We start from the raw sequence: 14,642 nt of genomic DNA on the forward strand, positions 1-14,642 counted from the left end.
TTTGCACATCGTCCTCCAAGCTTGGAAAATGAACCTGCATAAAAACATTGCATATTTGGTACAGAATTTAATCATGCTGAAAATTTGGGGGCACCTTTGGGACCGAATAATAACTTAGTTTTTCCACCGCAAACCGATAAACTTTTGGTTCAAAATAATCATCCAGTTTCTATTACAATGCTTCACGAACTAAAACTAGAAGAATAGTTGACACAAAAATACTGTAGATGCTTACATACCATTTCATTGAAGAAGACAGGCCAGGACAAGCCATAGTTAGCACGACTAAACCCTTGTTGTGAACCTGCGTCAACTGTCATCGCATGTTGCTTTCCTTCGAATAAAGAGAATGTCATCATTTTGGGGCATCCATCTATCGTCAATCTTGTTAAGGATGGACAGTGAATGCAGTACTTTCCGGAAGAGAATGTCCTAAGATTTGGCAAATCATCAAGAGACATGGAGGTTAACAGAGGGAACTCTAAAGTGTCGGTGGTTGCAGCTTCCTCCGATTCTTCTTCTTCCACATCCATAATTTCCTCCATCAGTTTACAACTCACTATTTCTATTTCTTTAATTTGCCGTAGCGCTTTAGCAATGGAATAAGAAAAAAGAAACCTCGGTTTCTCACAGTTTTGGACCTTTATTTTCTTTAAGTTTCGGAAACACAATGTTTTTCGTGGATTTTTGTTCCATATGTGACCTAAATTTGGTAAGTCACTCAAGGTTATTTCTGTCAAACGAGACAGAATCTCAACTTCCTCATTGGTTGTCAATCCTTCCAGGTCAAATACTCCTCGTATTAACCGACAACTTTCAATGGTTATGGCTTCCAAAATCTGTAGCTTTATTACCCGCAAAGCGTGAATAAACCCACACTATCTCATAATAATGCTTATAACATGTGAAATAATAATATAGGAAATAACTCATACAATAGATTTAAAGATAATTGAAGAAAGAGCGGAGTAGTGATTTTTGAATATTACCATATTCTTCTTTAAAATTTATCAACTTTACATTTACTTATCATTTATCTATCACGTACTTGGACTCCATTGGATAAGTAATACTAAGACAGAATTCATAGTCCCAATTTACCCTTCCAGTTTGTGATTTCTACCTAAATTCTCCAAATTCATGGCATACGCTCAATTGATTTTTTTTTTTTTTTTGGTCATTGATAATGATTTTATTTAATATCTCAAACGAATTATTTTTCACCATATAGTCATGAACTAAGTTGACAAACAGAGGACACTATACTTTTAGTTGATTTTGTTGAGAAAATCTCCTTTTGAATATTTTGATTCTGACGTAACTGTCTCTTATAATTTAGAATTTGTTAAATGCTCTGAATGCTTAATCATAGGTGTAACATATGAATGAAGAAACTTATATTGATCTACATTGGTGTTCGGACATAAGGCTAGAAGTCAAAGCATATGTGCTTCTAAAGGAGTTGGATCTTGTCATTCAGATTGAGGGGTTAATCAATCAGGAAGATCTCCACAAGCTCCTTTGAGGAAGTCTAATATGCAAACATCAAGGAAGACTTTATCAAGCTCAAGAGTCAATGTTCTAATCCATTCAAATTGAAGGAATAGCTTCTGTTTTTGAAGTCCGATTATGAGGATATGTTCAGATGCTGTGATATATTTATTTAGATTGAGAAGACCTACATTTGACAGGTTTCCATTATAGTTTTTTATTTATGGAAGTTTATAATATTTGATTGACAGAATCTTTCTACAATCAATTTAGCGGAAAATCCTTGATTGGATATTACCTTCCAAAATGACAAGACAACTTCTATATTTGAAGAACTACATTTATGGAAATTGAAGATTTAGTTGTATGGGCGACTAAGTCTGAAGGGTTCAGATTTTGCACCAATGGTCTCCAAATCTCCCTAGATACGGTCTCATTCGGTCGAGATTGATGACGTCCAATCAGCGATTGAAGAGCGATCTTTGAAGACCGTCCAACAGCTAGTTAGGGGTGAAGGAGTATAAAAGGAGATCCATGGTGTTGCTCGTCATGTACAATCAGAATTACAAATTCCAAAATGTTAGAGTGCTTCACAAATATACTTGTCCTCATGAGCGTTACTCGAAAATATTTGAGAGGCTTTGTAAGAGTGATTGAGAGAATATAGTGTGATCTATCAAAGAGAGTGTCATCACCTATTGTAAACCTCCATTGATTAATCTAGTGGAATCCGGCCTATTGACTGTTAGCATGGGGGAGTGGATGTAGGCTTGATCTAAGTTGGACCACTACAATCATTGTGCGCAATTTCTCTTATTCCTAAACTCTTAACTTATTGCATACGAGCATTTAGAATCACTTATTGAATATCATTCAAATTCCGAATTTGTGTTTCATTTGATTTGTTTATTTTAATTTCGCAATTTATAGTCAAAGTTGTTTAGAATCGCCTATTCACCCTCTCTTTAGGTGACATTGCTAGCCAAAGTTCTAATTTGAGCCTGGCATTTTTTTCAAAGTATTTTCATATCTTGTCGAAACACTAAAGTAGTCAGAAGATTTTGTTTTTCCATGCATAGCACTGTAGGATTAATTATTTCATATCATAGATATTACACAAAATATATGCCGCATTGGCCGAAAGTAAAAAAATGAAAATAAATGGTTCATAACTATAAGATCCATGGCCAGGCATAAGCACCCGAACGGACCCCAGCAATACCTTCTGGTAATCGAAGTCAATTTTACCTATATAAGAACCTCAGACGCGCTTCCTTATCAAAGAGCTAATTTTCCTGGAAAATTTTATTTTTTAGCCAAGAAAATGAATTGCATAATTCAGCAAATGGTTTTAGTCGAGCGTCATGCTTTTGCGGTTTAGCTCACATGATAAAAATAATTAAAGCCATTGTTAAACCATAGGGATAGTGCACAAATGAATGTTAAATGTGTTTCTAATTAATAATTTCGAGAAATATTTATTTTAAAAAAAGACATTTAAACATGTGAAGTGCACATAAATTCTGCCAGTAATATTTATTAGAGCAAAGATTAGTCATAGATTTGATCATCACAAACGGTTCAATAGCTTACGTGAATTAGAACAAAAAAAACAAAAGTTGATTACCCCCCCTAACATTTCATTGACGTACCAAGGTTATAAAAACAATGTGTCCTATGGAATATTATGTTTGATTTTTCATTTGTAGTCACATAATGCATCCGTCATTTAACAAATAAACGTATAATGAAACTTTCTGTTGAATCTCAATTCCACAAAGGTCCATTCACCTACCACGACTCTTTACGATCATCGTGGAAATAAAAAAAGAAACTTAATCGTCTCAACTACTCTAAAGCTAATGTACTTACGACTGAAATTGCTAATATGTAATTAGTTAAATTGGATTATTATATGACGTGTAGTCACAGTAGTTAAATTCACCTATTGAATTTTCTTTTAGTTATTTCTTAATTTAATCAATCAGATACAGTATAATTCTATCTTATGTCCATTCATTATTAAATAAAGCTCATAAAATTTATATAGGTCGTACATTCGACCTTCAACTTATGAATATATCCATAAGTGTTTTTGTATACATATTCGATTTTACCATTAAGCAATTATAAACTTCTAAAAGTATTTAAAATATATATATATATATACATTGTACAATACTTCCTTACTATGTTGGTGACATAATAGTGACCGGTAATTAACTGATGTATAAATGTTTTCATGTACTCACACCTCACATAGCAATTCCATTTTAAAGAAATTAAATTACTATTTGTCTTAATTATTCTGAAAAAAAAATCTAAAAAAAAAAAAATCATCTATCCAATTTTTCCTACATCCTATTATACTCTTACATATAATATCTATGCACAAAATATCAAAAACAAATTACATACCTGTTGCCCGTCAAAAAAATCAACTGAATGGTCGGCGGTTTTACAAAAGCTCGTCATCTCTGGTAAGTTTCGTAATGTCAGCTTACGCAAATTGCATGACTTCACATTGGTATCATAATCTATTTCATCTGCTCCTTCAGCTTCAGCAACTGCAACAATTTGTTACATCGAGTGGCATCTGCTTATTTCAATTTCTTCGAGCTGTGAAAATATTCTTGTCATGGACAAAGGAAACATATATTTGATTTCACGACAATTCTCCATCTTCACAATCTTTAGTTTGCTGAATGATTCTAGGGCAAGACAGCCCTGACAAATCTTCTCCAAGTTGCTCAGACTCTCGAGAAAAAAGGATTCCAATCTCGTAAATGCGGTGCATTGGCTATTATCTCCAGAGAGAAGAACATACTGAAATGAAGGGCTATTTTGTACGTGAAGATGCTTCAATTCCTGAAATCCTTCGACGCATAAATCGTGAATGTTATTATGGCCATCTTGCAATCCATCCAAGCGAAGGTCTTGCGTACTCTTCAAACATTTTTGTGCCCACTCTTCAAGAAGAAGATTGCCTGAATCTAGCTTAAGCTTTAAAGTTCTGGACTCCTTGTAGTCACTCAACCAATCCCAAACTTCCCCAATTTGGATTTTATACTTGTCCAGTTTCTCAAATGGCAAGTCTCTTGGAAGATTGACAGAATGAGGAATGGAAATTGATAGTGTGCTCAGTTTCTTCATGTTCTTCAACTCAACCAGGCTGGCGTTGCTTGCCGTTGCTTCATTCTCGGCCTCCCACTAATCAAAAGTGTTTTCCATATGCAATTCTTCTAAATTAACCAAGCTTCCAAGCACACCATATTCGATAACTTTGAGCCTGGTACACCCTGTCAAGTCCAAAAATCTCAATTTCGCTAGTTTGCCTATTTCTTTGGGCAACCAAGCGATTGTCGTTCCATGAAAACTTAGGGATTGCAATCCTTTCAGCTTTCCAAGAATCGTCACATCCTCCAGGTGGCAGAAGTCGAGACATAGCGAATTGAGGTTTTCAAGGAACTCAATCGACGATGGCAGGGAGGTGAAAGATAAGCAAGTCAAGTCCAAGACTTGGAGCTTCTCTTTAGATTCAAAAAATGACTCGGGGATCCTGAGAGACGGGTTGCTTTCGGCTAATAAAAGAATCCGCAAATTTGGGCAGTCCAATATTTGAGGAAGCTCATCAATGCCTACAACAACGATGGACATCGCGGTGCATTTTCTAAGCTCATCCTCTGACCATTCTTTAAACCCATAACCCTTCCTCCCGACCAAGGCGTTCCATTCGGAGGACGTAATAGAGATGGCCACGTCAACAAAAATGTCATGCATTCTGAGCTTTTCCATATCATCGCTGTCCAATAACAAAGAAGAGTCGTGAAGGGTACGTAAATCCATAATCAACCTATCTCTAGCGTTTTCGATGGTATTGCTGAATTCTTTATATAAACCCAAACCCATGCAATAGATAAGGAAATCCCTCACGGAACTTAGAGCTTAGAGCACAAACCAAGAACAATTGTCTTATCCTCTCATCTTCTAAGTCATTGTAATTTAGCTCCACTATTGATTTCACATCCGACACGTTTATATGAGTCGAAGAAAGCCTCCATGCAGCCAGATCTCCGTGTTTCAACCTTTTTCCCAACGAAACAATTAAAAGTGGCAAGCCTCCGCAATTCTTGATCACCCCATCAACCCAGGGTTTAGTATCAAGATCGTTAGCTCTGTCCCCCACTGTCCTTTCAAAAAGTCTTCGTGCCTCTCCATCCTCTAACTCATTGAGTCGGAATTCTCGATCAGAGCCCATGTCAGCACGTAAAACTTATCGATTTCTAGATGTTAGCAATAGCTTGCAGCCTCTTACTTTATTATCGTATCCGCAAGGGATTCCAATTTCGTTCAACTCTAACTTCTTCCACAAATTGTCTAAAATTATGAGAACGCTTTTCTTGGAGTCACTCTCTAACCTCTTGCACAAAAGATTTGCTCTCCCACGGGCAGTTTCCTCGTCCATTATCTTCAGACCCAATGCATAAGCAATTTCCCCCTGGATTCTTCTTAGATCTGGATTGCGTGATACATTTGCCGTGGCAATCACATCAAATAGCTTCTCTTCCTTTGCTCGCCTTTCGATGTCCACCAAAAGCTTGGACTTGCCAACCCCACCTGGTCCGCACACCCCAATCACACAGACCTTGTCATCAGCTATAGCCTGAATTACATCCTCTGTGATTGAAGCCCTAGACTCCAAGACATCTTCTTTCTTGTCAAGAGATCTTAGAGTGGAAGTGGCAGCGGTAGCGGGGAGAATTCCTATTGGAGTATTCTCATAGTAGACCTTCTGAAAGTTACTATTCGTGCTTTCATCATGGAGTCCCTGAATGACCGGAGTCATCTTCTTCACCTTCCTACCAATTGGATGGCGCACCATGGGGTTGGGAAGCCACCCACGAAAGCAAGCAATTTCGGCACTTTTGCCTTGTTCTATCAGGATTCGTGCTTCCTTAGCCATATTCTCCACACTCTCCAGCCAAATCTTAATATCGCTTTCGATGAGTTTTCCGTTATTCTCGGCTTCTTCAACAGAGTGTTGCACCCTCTCCCTTGCAGTCTCCAGCTTCTCGACTCCATTTTGGAGATCTTTGACGTAGCTCTTGTAGCACAGCACGTAACCGAATTGGCGTCCAATGGGAGCAAACAAGTACTCACCGAGTTTCGACAAAAGCTTTGATGCAACGGACGTAGCAAATGCCTCAGCCATAATTCCTTCTTTAATCTATAGAAATTCCTCTTTGCCCGCTCTTTTGTTCCTTTTGTTGTTGCCTCCCATGATTAATTGCTTAAACAAATCTGGGCGAAGGAAACTGAACAGGAAAACGGAACTAATCACTTAATGAATGAAAAGAAAGACAGGAAGAGGAAAGTGACAAACAATGAGAAGAGAGAAACAAAACCAAAGATGTGTGAGAGAGAGAGAGAGAGAAGCACAATGCATGCAAAAAAGAATGTACAGTTACTGCACTCGGCGCACCCAAGCCCCGATAGCACATGGAAAGTAGATGAATGGTGAAGCACATACCGGGAGTGGCTTCAACTGTAAGGATGCAAGAGAAACTAAGATTTCTTTGGTTGCTGACTTGTCTCCAAGATGGATGAAGAGGAATGCAGGTCTCAACAAGGCCTAAACTGCACAGATCAGCACGACGCAAATACTAGTGTAGACTTTGGGGGAAGAAAACAGCAGGGAACTGAAAAATCATGGAAGAGAAAACGTAATGGAGGAAGATGTTTCAATACCTTCAGCTTCGATTTGGAAAAGACTAGAGGATGGACGGATTCTTTTGATGAGTTCCAGCAATGGATCAACAAGAGAGAGAGAGATATGATGAGGACAAATTCATCGCTGTTGTTCTGTCCAGCTTGCCCACATAAATAACTGCTAATGACCTTTGGAGAAAGACAAATAAAAGAAGGCCACTGAGTAAATTCACAACTTTTTCAACACACAACTTGCAATTAAGGTATTGATTAGTTGAGAAATAGTGTATCTCATTAGAGGGAAATGACGAAGAGGGACTGAGAACATGGAAATGTCGCTTGTCACATCAGTTGCCATGTAGGTCCATTTAGATGGAAAAGATAATGGTGGTCATCTTGTCCTTCAATTAGGAATACGTGCTTTCTTGTTTAAAGACATTTGAAATGGGGGGCCATTTTTGTCCCTCCGTATATAACATATTGCTTTTATGAAGATGTTCATACACTTTTTGATGTGAGGAATCTTTCTCGTCCTAAATAAAGATAATCAAAGATTGATTTTTTTCTTTTGTCAAACAATCTTCGATTGAAACTATGGAGCACCTGAACCTTTGAAGTAGATTAATCCACGTTAATGCGTGTAAATCAACCAATTTATGTACAGTAGGACTAACCAAATACTTTTATGATAGTATTATCGTACGAAAATAAATAGGAAAGTTCGTGTTTATGGTTCCTAAAAGTTGAACAAATCTGTAGCGCAATTTATCGGGGTCGAATGTGACATCCCGTAATCCGACTCGTTTTGAAGCCTTGAATAAATGAAAAGTCGTATCGATGTATTTCAGTCTAATCTCACTCGGAATTGTTCCCTCTCGAGCGGACTAACCAAATGGGAATGCCTAGCTAGGAAAATTAAGTACGTGGACCTAACAACTTGATCCTGGATCGACTCTTTGGCCATGAAAATGGTCGAGGGAATATTTTGGACCAATATAGGCCGATCCTAGAATGATTAAGGAACGATTTGGATAATACCTTATGCTTGGATTATGGGTGATTCCGTTTGACCTCGTATGGGTTCCAAACGTCCCCGAATTATTTTCTAACGATTGTGTCCCTCGGGACTAGTGATTGACCCTCACAATTGAATGATAACCAAAGTCGCCATGGCTTGAGAAATTCTTAAACGCGATTTTTATCACGGGTCGATACCCGTAATTCCTAAAAGCCACCCGTTAGTTTGAGATACGCTGAAAATTCTATTGATCGAGATTGATCGCGAATCCAGCTTCAAAATTTGACATCGGACCTTCGGGGGTTTCAATAAGTAAATTTTGGACGTTTCCTCATCCAGTGTATGAATTCTTCGTGGATCATCCTAAGAGGTTCGGGAAAAATAAATTTGGACTGGAAATGAGAAATTACTCATTTGCCTTTGAGGAGTACCCAATTTTTCATTTGGACCGAAGGGCATTTCGGTCAACCCTCTCTCTTGGCCGAAAATTTGACTAGTCTTGTGGGGGGGGGATTCCATTTTTACCCCTCTTGACTTTGTAGACCCAAAATATCCCACCCAAATAATTATCCTAACCTATATTAGTTATTATTTTTGGCCTTCTTCCTCTTTATTTTTCAAGAACCTTCTCTCTCTAGCTCACTTTCTCTCTACCTCACCATCTCTCTCTCTCTCTCGCTCTCTCTCTCTCTCTCTCTCTCTTGTGGCCGAATTCTCTACACCACCACCATTCTCACCGAAAATTCTTCAAGCTTTCACCGGTATCGCTTTGGATCGCTCGGAGTTGTTGGATCGTCGTAGTATCGCCGGCCGTGCAAGGACCGCCGGAATTGCCGCTTGATTCAAGCTTTTCTCAACTGTTCATTGGAGGTTTTTGCTAGTTTTTGAGATAGGATTATTTCTAAACCTAAATTAGGCGGTTAGGTTGCTAAGAGACCATGAATTTGCGAAATTTTGATGAAGAAATTGTTGGAATTGAGCTTGGAATGGCTATGGCTGAAAATGGAGGGAGTGAGGAGAGAGAAATCATGTTCTTGAAGTAAATAGTGAATTCAAGAGGATATTTGCATGGGCAAAGTTGGACCATGGTTACTTTTGCTAACTCTAGTTACTTTATGCTATTATTTAACCATGGTTAGATTATATTTTAACTATAGTTACTTTTATGTGACATTATGTTGTTATGCTATGGAATTAATTAAATGTGGTATTATTATAGTTTAGTACTATAGTAGTGAATTAATTGCACGTTAGAATATTTAAATTGTTCAGCCCCAATAAATTCCCACGTTGGTATAATTAAATTGTATGGTGCGTATTGATTGCACGTAAGTATAATTTTAATCGTACGTTATTTATTTATTGCTACGTTAGCATAAATATTGTCGTATGGCGTAGATTGAATTCGGTGGTAGCATAAATTGATCGTGTGGTTTGGATTAATCTATGGATTAGCGTGAATTAATCGGGTGGTCCCGATTTATTAATTCTCTAACGTGAGCGAATCACGTGATCCCGATCTATTCTCAAAAAATATGAGGGTCGTATTCAATCAAGTCGCCCGAGGCCAAAGTGAGTCGTATTCGTCTGATTATCCGAGACCGAGAAGGTATGAAAGTCGTATTCAATTAAGTCGTCCGAGACCAAAGTGGGTCGTGTTCGACTAATTGTCTGAGATTTAATCCGGTCATGTTCCTATGTGTCCGAGACCGAGATTTATGGATCGTGTTCCTTTGTGTCTGAGACCCTGGTATATATATATAGAGCCATGTTCTATAAAGGTCCGAGGCTCAATGTTATGAACTTGTATGATGTCGGTGGAGTAACGTGGAATTTTCGGAGTAAGGTGGAATATTTTTGGAATAACATGGAATTTTCCTAAAGGTGTAGTAAGTTGATAGATCGACTAAGTCCGCACATTTTCGGGCAGTGCGAAAGGATTTCGCAATGGAAAAGTATGTCGAGTTGTATATGCGCCAGATAGTTCGGTTGCATGGAGTGCCAATAACAATTATATTGGATAGAGATCCTAAGTTTACCACGACTTTTCTGGAAAAGTCTTCGAACGCCATGGGGACTCAAGTGCAATATAGCACCGCGTATCATCCTCGAACAGACGGACAATCGGAGAGAACAATTCATACTCTTGAGGATATGTTGAGGGCATGCGTGATAGATTTTAAAAGAGGTTGGGAAGAACAGCTGCATCTAGCGGAGTTTGCCTACAACAATAGCTTCCAGCAGAGTATCAGAATGGCATCATTTGAGGCGTTGTATGGCAGAGCTTGCGTAACTCCGGTTTGTTGGGATGAAGTTGGCGAGAGAAGTATAACGAGACCAGAGCTAGTTCAGCAAACTGTTGAGGCAGTGAAAGTGATCAGAGAAAAGCTAAAGACTGCCCGCAGTCGTCAAAAGAGTTATGCGGATAGATGACGTAGACCGTTGGAATTCTAGGTGGGAGACCATGTTTTCTCGAAAGTGTCTCCGATGAGAGGCTTATCTCGGTTTGAGAAGAAAGGAAAACTAAGTCCGAGGTACGTAGGTCCATTTGAAATCCTGGAATGGATTGGGACGTTAGCTTATTGACTTGCCTTACCGCCGAACTTGTCCCAAGTCCATAACGTTTTTCACGTGTCCATGTTGAGGAAGTACGAGCCGGACCCAACTCATGTGCTGGATCACGAAGTTGTGGAAGTTGATGAAATGGTATCTTACGTGGAAAGGCCGGTGCGAATAGAAGACAGAAAGGAACAAGTCTCGAGGAACAAGATAATTCCACCGGCAAAGGTGATATGGGAGCACCATAGAACGGAAGGGGCAACCTGGGAAAATGAAGAAACGATGAGGCAACTGTACCCCCATTTGTTTGAATAGATAAGTTTTGTTGTAAATTTCAAGGAAGAAATTTTTGTAAGGGGGAAGAATTGTGACATCCCGTAATCCGACTCGTTTTGAAACCTTGAATAAATGAAAAGTCTCATCGATGTATTTCAGTCTAATCTCACTCGAAATTGATCCCTCTCGAGCGGACTAACCAAATGAGAATGGCTAGCTAGGAAAATTAAGTACGTGGATCTAAGAACTTAATCATGGATCAACTCTTTGTCCATGAAAATGGTCGAGGGAATATTTTGGACCAATATAGGCCGATCCTAGAATGATTAAGGAACAATTTGGATAATACCCTACGCTTGGATCATGGGTGATTCTGTTTGACCTCGTATGGGTTCCGAACGTCCCCGAATTATTTTCTAACGATCGTGTCCCTCGGGACTAGTAATTGACCCTCACAATTGAATGACAACCAAAGTCGCCATGACTCGAGAAATTCTTAAACGTGATTTTTATCACGGGTCGATACGCGTAACTCCTAACAGCCGCCCGTTAGTTTGAGATACGCTAAAAATTCTATTGACCGAGATTGATCGCGAATTAAGCTTCAAAATTTGACGTCGGACCTTCGGAGGTTTCAATAAGTAAATTTTGGACGTTTCCTCATCCAGTGTACGAATTCTTTGCGGTTCGCTCCAAGAGGTTCAGGAAAAATAAATTTGGACTGAAAATGGGAAATTACTCATTTGCCCTTGAGGAGTACCCAATTTTTCATTTGGACCGAAGGGCATTTCGGTCAACCCTCTCTCTTGGCCGAAAATTTGACTAGTCTTGTGGGGGGGGGATTCCATTTTTACCCCTCTTGACTTTGTAGACCCAAAATATCCCACCCAAATAATTATCCTAACCTATATTAGTTATTATTTTTGGCCTTCTTCCTCTTTATTTTTCAAGAACCTTCTCTCTCTAGCTCACTTTCTCTCTACCTCACCATCTCTCTCTCTCTCTCTCTCTCTCTCTCTCTCTCTCTCTCTCTCTCTCTCTTGGCCAAATTCTCTACACCACCACCATTCTCACCGAAAATTCTTCAAGCTTTCACCGGTATCGCTTTGGATCGCTTGGAGTTGTTGGATCGTCGTAGAATCAAAAGCCGTGCAAGGACCGCCGGAATCGCCGCTTGATTCAAGCTTTTCTCAACCATTCATTGGAGGTTTTTGCTAGTTTTTGAGATAGGATTATTTCTAAACCTAAATTAGGCGGTTAGGTTACTAATAGACCATGAATTTGTGAAATTTTGATGAAGAAATTGTTGGAATTGAGCTTGGAATGGCTATGGCCGAAAATGGAGGGAGTGAGGAGAGAGAAATCATGTTTTTAAAGTGAATAGTGAATTCAAGAGGATATTTGCATGGTCAAAGTTAGACCATGGTTACTTTTGCTAACTCTAGTTACTTTATGCTATTATTTAACCATGGTTAGATTATATTTTAAATATAGTAACTTTTATGTGACATTATGTTGTTATGCTATGGAATTAATTAAATGTGGTATTATTATAGTTTAGTAATATAGTAGTGAATTAATTGCACGTTAGAATATTTAAATTGTTCAGCCCCGATAAATTCCCACGTTGGTATAATTAAATTGTATGGTGCGTATTGATTGCACGTTAGTGTAATTTTAATCGTACGTTATTTATTTATTGCTACGTTAGCATAAATATGGTCGTATGGCGTAGATTGAATTCTGTGGTAGCATAAATTGATCGTGTGGTTTGGATTAATCTATGGATTAGCGTGAATTAATCGGGTGGTCCCGATTTATTAATTCTCTAACGTGAACGAATCATACGGTCTCGATCTATTCTCGGAAAATATGAGGGTCGTATTCAATCAAGTCGTCCGAGGCCAAAGTGAGCCGTATTCGTCTGATTGTCTAAGACCGATAAGGTATGAAAGTCGTGTTCAATTAAGTCGTCCGAGACCAAAGTGGGTCGTGTTCGACTAATTGTCCGAGACTTAATCCGGTCGTGTTCCTATGTGTCCGAGATCGAGATTTATGGGTCGTGTTCCTTTGTGTCTGAGACCCTGGTATATATATATAGAGCCATGTTCTATAAAGGTCCGAGGCTCAATGTTATGAACTTGTATGATGTCGGTGGAGTAACGTGGAATTTTCGGAGTAAGGTGGAATATTTTTGGAGTAACATGGAATTTTTCTAGAGGTGTAGCAAGTTGAGAGAAAGAAGAATGTGTTCTCCGAGATTTATTTTGTGAGTCATTGACTGAGGAGAGGTTTCTTGAGTATTGCTCACCTAGGTTGTGTCTGGAGGCACTAGCAACCTGATCTAGGGTTAGAAATTTTCCTGCTGAGATTTATTCTCACCCTGTCGTGGAATTTCTTTTCGGACCCTCCACCGCAAGCATGAATGTCCCGCCTCGTAGGTTCGGTATCCCCCAAGACATGGATACCTTCGTAACGGAATATCCGGTGGGGGAAAACAAAGTTTATTGTAGGCACGCGACAACGATTTGGGTGGACACGAGGGAGATCTACTGGAAGTCCCATATGTATATAGCTTGGATGTACGGTAATATGACCGTGGGACCGTTGAGAGGATTTGATGTTCCCTTCGATGGAGTCGGAGAGTTTGATCCCGTAAATGTTACTCCTCCGGATGGCGCGGTAGTGCATCTAGATGCTGGACCTGGAGTTTTAGCACCTAACCCCGTAGCCGTGGTACCCGCCGAAAATGGGGAAGTTGTGGAGCCTTTGGATGCCGAGCAGCCTCTAGAGTTGGATGAGAATGAGCTAGCAGCAGTAGATGAGATTGTGCCGGATAGCGAGGACGAGACTTAGGATAGTTGGCCTCTCGGTTTTTGTAAAGTGTTGTATTTTGGTCGTGTAGCGGGCTTCGACCACGTCTCTTTTTGTGATAGGTGGTACGGTGGCCCCCGAAGCCCTAGGTATGACGAGTTTGTAGTAGTTTATATATATATATATATATATATATATATGTACATAAGTGTGTTTTACCATCCCAAGTTATCGTAGTTTTGTTGGTTTCTGTATGGGGATTGTTGTTGCTTCCGCATGTGTTGTTTTAATTTTGTTGGCCTTTGAATCCTGAAGAACCGTATGCGGTCGTGGCCAAGTGGGATGTCGACGGCTCATAGGGTTCGGGTCGTGACATCGAATGTGGAAAAAAGCTTAATTTCTCGTAACATTCTAAAAGTATATGCAATATCAACACGGATTAGGTTGGAGAAACGTTTCGGCAAGCAAGGAGTTATAAAGCACAACCAAGTGAAAAAAGTCCCAATATCTTTGCAATTGGAACTTGAACGAGAGCAAATTGGACAGCATAAGGAAACTTTCGGAACAATTAATGCTATGGTCAACCTTCACGGAAAGAAAGAAATATGGTCTGTCTTTTGCTAATGGACGTTCTCAACGAATCTATACTAATGTTAGAGTCCAGCTGTTCATAATGGAAATTAATTTTTGCATGATGATATTCTTCAAGAGCCACGTAATCATCGGACAAGAGAAACAAAACAAGGCAACAATTATGGTGGGGGTGTGGTTCCTT

At 39.2% G+C, this 14,642-nt stretch overlaps 1 pseudogene; it reads right to left on the minus strand.

Moving 5' to 3' along the window:
* Positions 1-332: 332 nt before the first annotated feature.
* On the minus strand, positions 333-7,121 carry LOC115727809 (annotated as a pseudogene).
* Between the last annotated feature and the right edge of the window lie 7,521 nt (positions 7,122-14,642).

Source organism: Rhodamnia argentea, chromosome 2, assembly GCF_020921035.1.
Source record: "Rhodamnia argentea isolate NSW1041297 chromosome 2, ASM2092103v1, whole genome shotgun sequence".
Classification (NCBI taxonomy): domain Eukaryota; kingdom Viridiplantae; phylum Streptophyta; class Magnoliopsida; order Myrtales; family Myrtaceae; genus Rhodamnia; species Rhodamnia argentea.